Source organism: Pinus tabuliformis, chromosome 9 (genome assembly GCF_031772625.1).
Source record: "Pinus tabuliformis cultivar Carrire ecotype Pingquan chromosome 9, CPIR1, whole genome shotgun sequence".
Classification (NCBI taxonomy): Eukaryota; Viridiplantae; Streptophyta; class Pinopsida; order Pinales; family Pinaceae; genus Pinus; species Pinus tabuliformis.
The window spans coordinates 56,031,902-56,039,728 of NC_142307.1; positions in this window are offsets into that span (position 1 = coordinate 56,031,902).

The following is a 7,827-nucleotide window of genomic DNA, read 5'->3' on the forward strand; positions in this document are numbered from 1 at the left end:
CCATCACATTTCAAATGTAGAAATCGGGCCAAGTATTTTATGTATATAGTTTGATTAATGAAAGAAATTTTTCATTATGTTATTTCATCTTGGATGATTGTTGATTGATTGAATTCCTATTGAAGTCTTGGATAAGAGCTTAGCTCCTTTAATGTTTTGTGTTGAAGCAATTCTATCATTCTAAAATACCTTTGTAATAAGTTGAATCTTTGGATCTAAAAATATGCATTGAAGAAGCCTGTGATGCCGAGCTGAAGTTATCAATGTAGAAGGTATTTGCAGAGGTCATGAAATTTGACCAGATATTACGAGATCTCTTAGTGATTGGAGCAGCGTAAAGTGTTTTAAGAATTTAGAGTGCGTATGTGTAATTCTTTACAACATTTAAGGAGGTATCTTGCTTGTCCATGAAGATCGAGTCACATCCATGAAGGAGAACTTTGTTTTATGCAGAGTAAGAAGGTGAAATCAAGTTAGGAGTTTGACAATCAAATAAAGTATCATCTATGTATGACATGTCAATTTTCTGATTGGGTAAGGTTAGTAGATGAATCTGTGTCTATGTGAAGTTCAGTGTGAATCATTAGTCGAGAGTTCCATACAGGAATCCAGTGGAACGAGAGGGAGAAATCGTGATCATCATGATAATATGATTGAAGTTAAAGTATTTATGTGTATATTAAGTCATTGAATCCATTTGTTATAGTGATCTTTGAATCGGGAGGATCAAAGATTTGGATCTGATCAAGCTAGGAGAACTATGTCCCACACAATACGTAATTGGGTAAATTCGAACAAGAATGGAATACAGCTAACTATAGTATTAGGCCTGTAATTAACCCGCGTGCTAGTTTAAGACCCGTAGGTCGTAGATTTGATGACCATGTGTTATCCAACGGATATCAGCCATAAAGTGATCTAGCGTTAATTGCGATTGTTGTTCAATTCCCAATTGATGTTCAATTGTGATTGTTGTTCAATTGCGATTTTTGTTCAATTGCGATTGTTGTTCAATTGCGATTTGAGATCCGGTCTTGCATGCATTTAGGTGGGACCGGCGTTCGTCGGTGGATTATGTGTAGAAATGTTGTTTGGTGGTTGGTCGGGTTTTTGTTAAAACCCACCAATAGAAACGCTTCCAATTTGTATAGGTGGGCCCATAACCCATATGTTTACGTAAGGTGATTATGGAAACTAGGGAAATTGCCTTTAGGCGGTTTTTCATGCGTCAAAGTGGTATCAGAGCAAGGATGTTCTTGCTTATGGAGATTTATGATTACAAAGGTATGAAAGTTCGCAGCAATTTAATGAATGGAAAAGTTTGGAACAAGACTACAACAGTGAGACTATAGGAAGAACTTTTGGAAGTTCTTAGAGATTGTAGTAGAACCTCATTCCAGCTGAGGCTTGGAATAGACAGGGACAAAGGAGTCCTTAAGAGAAATGAGTGTAGCAACCAGAGAGAGATCAAGATTGCTCAGTGCAAGTTCTAAGGAAAAGAAGACTTGGAAACTAGGCATAGGAGAAGCTTGGTGAGAAGATCAATTTAGAAGGAAGTTGATTGGTTGCAAGTGTAGAAGCTCACACAGAAGAGAAGATGGCTATGGAAAGTCATATGGAAGGTTCAGAAGAAGGCTACAAGATGAACGAAAAGGGTGCTAAAACAATCCGCAGGAAATGGATGAGTAAAGCAGAGCTTGACAAGGAGATGGCTGAGATAAGAGAAGAACTCGATGTGTTAACAATGCTGCTAGAGGAAAACCAAAGACTAGGTTGGGTATTAAAGAAGAAGCCAGTGAAGTGGCATAAGTTAGAGAGAAGGCTATGACAGATACAAGTGAAGCGATTGATGGAAAACCTCAGAGAAGCAGAGTCAGAAATGAAAGTTTCCATTTGTGAACCGGAACAGGGTGAAATTTTGGGTGAAGAGGATAATGGGAGATCAGTTGAAGATCTCATGGACTAGGGGTGATTTTAGGGGCGAATGTTCGCCCTTTGGCAAAATTAAGGGGTTTTAAATTTTTAGTGGGCGATTATTTTGTATCATAGTACATTTTTACAAGTCACCTCAAATAGCCCACCTTCTTTTAAGGGAGAGGGTAAAAAAGGTAAATTTAGCCCTTGAAATTAGGAGTTACAACCTTCCATTCGCCCATTTTCAAGAATAGGTTTTATTTAAGTGAATCCTATGGGCCAAAGGCCCAAATACCATATTTATAAAAGAGGTATGGTAAATTAATAAAAATATAAATAAATGAGAAGTATGGTAAATAAATAAAACATTTTTTATATTTACTCCATAAGTCACCTTATATAGATGCAAGCGTGTAAACAAATAAAAATATAAGTAAAGTGGAGGTATGGTAAATAAATAAAACGTTTTTTTATACTTACTCAAAATGTATGGTAAATAAATATAAATATAAATAAACTAGACGCATGGTAAATAAATAAAAGCTCTTTTTATATTTAGTCCATAACCCTCGTTCTATTTATGAAGGCTCAAGAAAGAGGTTTTATTTAAGTGAATCCTATGGGCCAAATACCATATTTGTAAAAGAGGTATGGTAAATTAATAAAAATATAAATAAACGAGAGGTATGGTAAACAAATAAAACATTTTTTTATATTTACTCCATAAGTCACCTTATATTTACGAACACTCAAAAAATGCGTTATATTTAGGTGAAACCTATGGGAAAAATACTATGGGACAAATACCATGGACTAGATTGTTATTAATACCATGCAAAAAAACATTATTAACCCTAATATTAGTATTAATAAAAATAAAAATGGCACATGGTATTGACCCATGGTATTCACCAAAATGGCACATGGTATTGACCCATGGTAATCACCTGGAATGTAGCCTATTTAAATGGGGGAATTAAACCAGCATAGATCCATCTTTACTCTGGATCTACTAACCCCCGAGAGGTATCAAATATCGTGATATGCAAACTAGCATAGAGTGAAAAAATATTTGATCCGATCAAGAGTAAAAATGGATGTTGTAATTTAATGTATGTTAAACATTTTAGCTTGGTTAAAATAAAAATCAACTATTAATTTTATTAATTTTTATAAATTACTAATAGTAATTTTTAAGCTCCAGGTTTATGATAACCCATGGTATTGACCCATGGTAATACCATGGTATTCATGTGAGAATAGACTATTTAAAGGGGAAATTCTATCATCTTAGATCCATCTTAATTCTGGGTCTACCAAGTGCTCAGAGGGATAAATAGATTTCATCGCCCTAAGAGTGGTAGATGTGGAGTTAAGATGGATATAGGTTGGTTTTTATGATAATAAAGATATTAAATAGACTTAGGAAATTATATTGTAAAAACATCTTAAGGTGAATGGTTAAAGCATAGACATTGGACAAGTATATTTGTATGGATTGATTACACTAGTCATCCTTCTATAACTTTCCAACATATGCTGGAGTAAACAGATTGTGATTTGGGTAATTTTTCTAATTGCAAACAGGAACACACTTGTGTATTGGCAGGGTGGTTACGAGTTCCCTAGAAGTGATGAATTTGAATTTTTCTTGGTTTTATATATAGTATTAGGTTTTTTCTCATGCTTTCTGTGAATGGCACGGGTGAATTTTATCCTACACCTACTAGGTTATCGATATGTAATTTCGGTAATTTTGATTTCAAAAGATATTTTAAAGAAATGCAATGATTTCATTTGTGTATTCAATAAACACAAGATTTTATAATTGAGTAAAATATTCGTCATGCCTGGTGAGAGATTCGCCAAAAAATTATATATACATATCATATTATTGGTAAAATCACCTTCCATTTTTCCTATATACCATGGAGATTCACCCGTTTATTATACATGTAAATTTAGGGGGGGTTCTTAAAATTTTCCCTGTCATGGACTATTGGAATAGTTTAGAACAATTCAAAGATATGCTGACAAGGGAAGCATATAATGCTATGAAGCCTTGTGTTTTTAAATCTCATTGTTTGTATGTGTTTGCAAGATGTGTAGAGGATGATGGGAAGTCTGGTGAAACTATCACAAAGATGAATAAAGCTATTGAGGAAAAGTATTATGGAGAATTCCTTTTAGAGGAGAAAGGTGATGATTTATTGTAGCAGAAGAATTCATAGATGAATTTCTGTTTGGTGTAAGACAATCATTTGACATTGTTATGAACCAGAAGTATAATGAAAATTCTATAGTGGTATTCCAAGGAGGTAAACAATTGAATTTGTTTAATGAAATTGATGAAAGAATTTTGCAATGTGACGATACAGAAAATAGGATAACTCGGAAGGATTGCCAGAAGAAGAATGAAGCTGAGAATGAAGGTTGTGATGGAATGCTGGAAAGATTTCACATGGAAATAGAGTTCTTGTAAATATTGCTCAAGGAACCTGAAGGAGAAACGAAGCTTTCAGAACCTGATAAAGAAGAGATTGCGGTTACCATGCATGATAAGGATGAAATGTCTCTAACATTTATAGAGTTAAGTAAATGTTTTGACTCTTCAATTAATAATGTGGTTGTAGGTACACAGGACATCATTAATAAATATGATGTTGAAATTAGAGAAATTGAACAGAGATTATTTGAAGATGAGATGAAAGATTAGAAGCAGCAAGAAGTTATGTCCTTAGAGACATGAAGGAAACAGAGGTATTAATCCAGTAGGATAAAGATGGAAGAAACCAGCAATTTAAAAGAGATGATCAGCGACATGAGAGTAAATTTGAGAAAGGTAGTAGATTGTGGGAGTATAGCAATTGGTAGCGGAATGAAGAGTGTGAGATTAGTCTAGCAGTAATGAGAGTAAAAGTAGATATATTAACGAAGTGGCTACAAAGAAAGACAAATGAAGACCGAAGATACAAATGGAGAATGAAGAAACGGGTCAAGTGGAAGCTATTGCTACAAAAGTGGAATGGAAAGCTGATAAATGAGTTCAGAGAACTTGAACAAATTCATATTGATTTGTTAGAGAAGGAGAGACTCAAGGAATGGAGTCACAACAAAGAGGATCTGCTGAAATCTAGAAGGTCTATGATGGGAGATTGGTGTTTGAAGCATCAAAAGAGGACAAAAGGTCTTGTATTTTTAAAACTAGTAATTTGTTGATGAATGCAGGTACAATATCGGATGAGAAATTTGTTACTATAAGGACAGTGAATGACTATAGCTATGATCAAGAAGAAGTTCTTGATTATTCTTCATTACAGAAAGTTGAGTGTCCAGCGCAATTGGAGAAGGAAGCAGCAGACAAAGAGCCAGAGGCCGAAGAAGATAAGACCAGAGAAATTGCAATGGAAGGAGGAGAAGACACTACAGAAAACATCAATCGTATTGATGTAATTGACAAAGAGGAATTACTCTGAGGAATTGGCAGAAGTAATTGCTGTAAAAACCGACGAAATCCGGTTGACAGAGTGAGTGATGCTAGTGATGGTGAGCTTTCAGATTTAGCTCTTATTAATTTCAGTACTACCGAGTCAGTTGATAAAACTATAAGTGTTGATGTAGAGCTAGTTCGAAACCCATTCGAAATTCAAAGACCAGAAAAGTGGGCATTTGAGTTTCCACTTGTAGTTCACAAGCCTATATTTCCAAAGGTAAAGATGATGTGGCATGGAAAGTTGAGAATCGTGTTCAATAATTCTTTGAAAATACTATTCTGGGAATTCTGTGCAAAATTATAGAAAGGAGTTGATACTTTAAAGGATCGGTGGCAAAACAAAGTTTGGAATCTTGGAGGTAGCAAGTCACTGAGACTTGTGGCTATCACATTATTACAGAAAAGTGACTGACATCATAGGCACGAGTCTATGGAAACTTTTCTACATGGGGAGCCTGATGGAGGAGCATCCTACTCAAATGTCATTGTTTATTTGGTTGATTTAGGGGGTGATGTTTTTCTTAATTATTTTATAAATTATGTACATTTTAAGAGAAAAATCTGAGTGTGTGGTTTATTGTAAATATTCTCTTATAATTGAGAATATGAGAGGAGTTGGGTTGTATAGATATGTTAGGGATTATGAGCTCCTTGAATAGAAATTACTTGAGTCAAAAGAGGGATAAGATATTTTAGGGATTTAGTTGAGTGACCTATGGAGGAAATCATGGATGTAGAATAATCCATAACTATGTAATTAATTCTATAGATGTAAGTCTGCGTATGAGGATAGGCAGGATAGAGAGGATATGGAGAAGTAGTGATAGAGGAAAAGACAGAGATGGGTGTCAGGAAATGTGTGAGGGCCATTTCAAATGTAGAAATTGGGCCAAGTATTTTATGTATATAGTTTGATTAATGAAAGAAAGTTTTCATTACTTTATTTCATCTTGGATGTTTGTTGATTGATTGAATTCTTGTTGAAGTCTTGGATAAGAGCTTAGCTCCTTTAATGTTCTATGTTGAAGCAATTCTATCATTCTAAAATACCATTGTAATAAGTTGAATCTTTAGATATGAAAATATGCATTGAAGAAGCCTGTGATGTTGAGCTGAAGTTATGAACATAGAAGGTATTTGCAGAGTTCATGAAATTAGACTAGCTATTACGAGATCTCTTAGTGATTGGAGCAGCGTAAAGTGTTTTAAGAATTTGGAGTGTGTATGTGTAGTTTCTTTATAGCATTGAAGGAGGTATCTTGCTTGTCCACGAAGATCAAGTCACATCCAGGATGGAGAACTTTGTTTTATGCAGAGTAAGAAGCTGAAATCAAGTTAGGAGTTGGTTGGGTTTTTGTTAAAACCCACCAATAGAAACGCTTCCAATTTGTATAGGTGGGCCCATAACCCACGGGTTTACGTAAGGTGATTGTGGATACTAAGGAAATTTCCTTTTGGTGGTTTTTCCTACGTCACATAGTATTATAACAAAATCTATTTAGAAAATAAAAATCTTCATAATAAAGTGAGAGTAAATCTCCATGATTAATAATCTTGTTTCTTATTTTTTCAAATATATTTGTCTAACTTATACACTAAGACATATTTTATCATATATTTCATATTATATTTTTTTAACTTTAAATATGAAATATATGGAATAAATTTTTTTTAAATTTGTTGAGCTGAATTTGTAAATGAGTGAATTTCTCAATCACGTGGACCAAACCAAGGTAGTTAGAGAATCTTGGCTACCTCTTAAGTGAATATCGAATATAAATATGGCATTGATGTAATGAAAAAAGATTTTTTTGTGATATTATAATAAAGTGCTTATGGATGGTTTGTCTTACTTTGTATTCTCTATGTCTATTCTCTATGTGTGGGTATATTTTTGTATAATATTGTATATGGCTTTGTGTAAAGATAAAAGTAATAACATTTATTTTCAAATCTATAAATTACTATAAATCTTATCATTTAGAATTAGTTAATTATAATTGATTATAATTGACATATCAATATTTGCACCAACTATATTTGTATCATCAATATTTGATTACAGTGAACCTATCATCACTAATCATCAATTACAATGTAAACTCTAAGTAATGTTCTTCCAGATTTATACAAAACAAAAAAACCTATCTGATGGCACCTTGTCCAATTAAATGTTAACAACTGCAATTAAAATGAACAATAAATTCAAAATATCTAATCTTGTTATTTACATTGCATACAAATTCATTCCAAAGTGACTAATACACTGATATTATAGTATAATATTAGCTCCCATCAGATATAAAAGAAATCATGTAACACTAGCTTTTTTTTCCCTTCCCGTACCCCAAATAAAACCTAAAGCAACTAGTCTGCGTACACAAATAAAACATAAAGCAGATAGATGAATAGAGTAGATT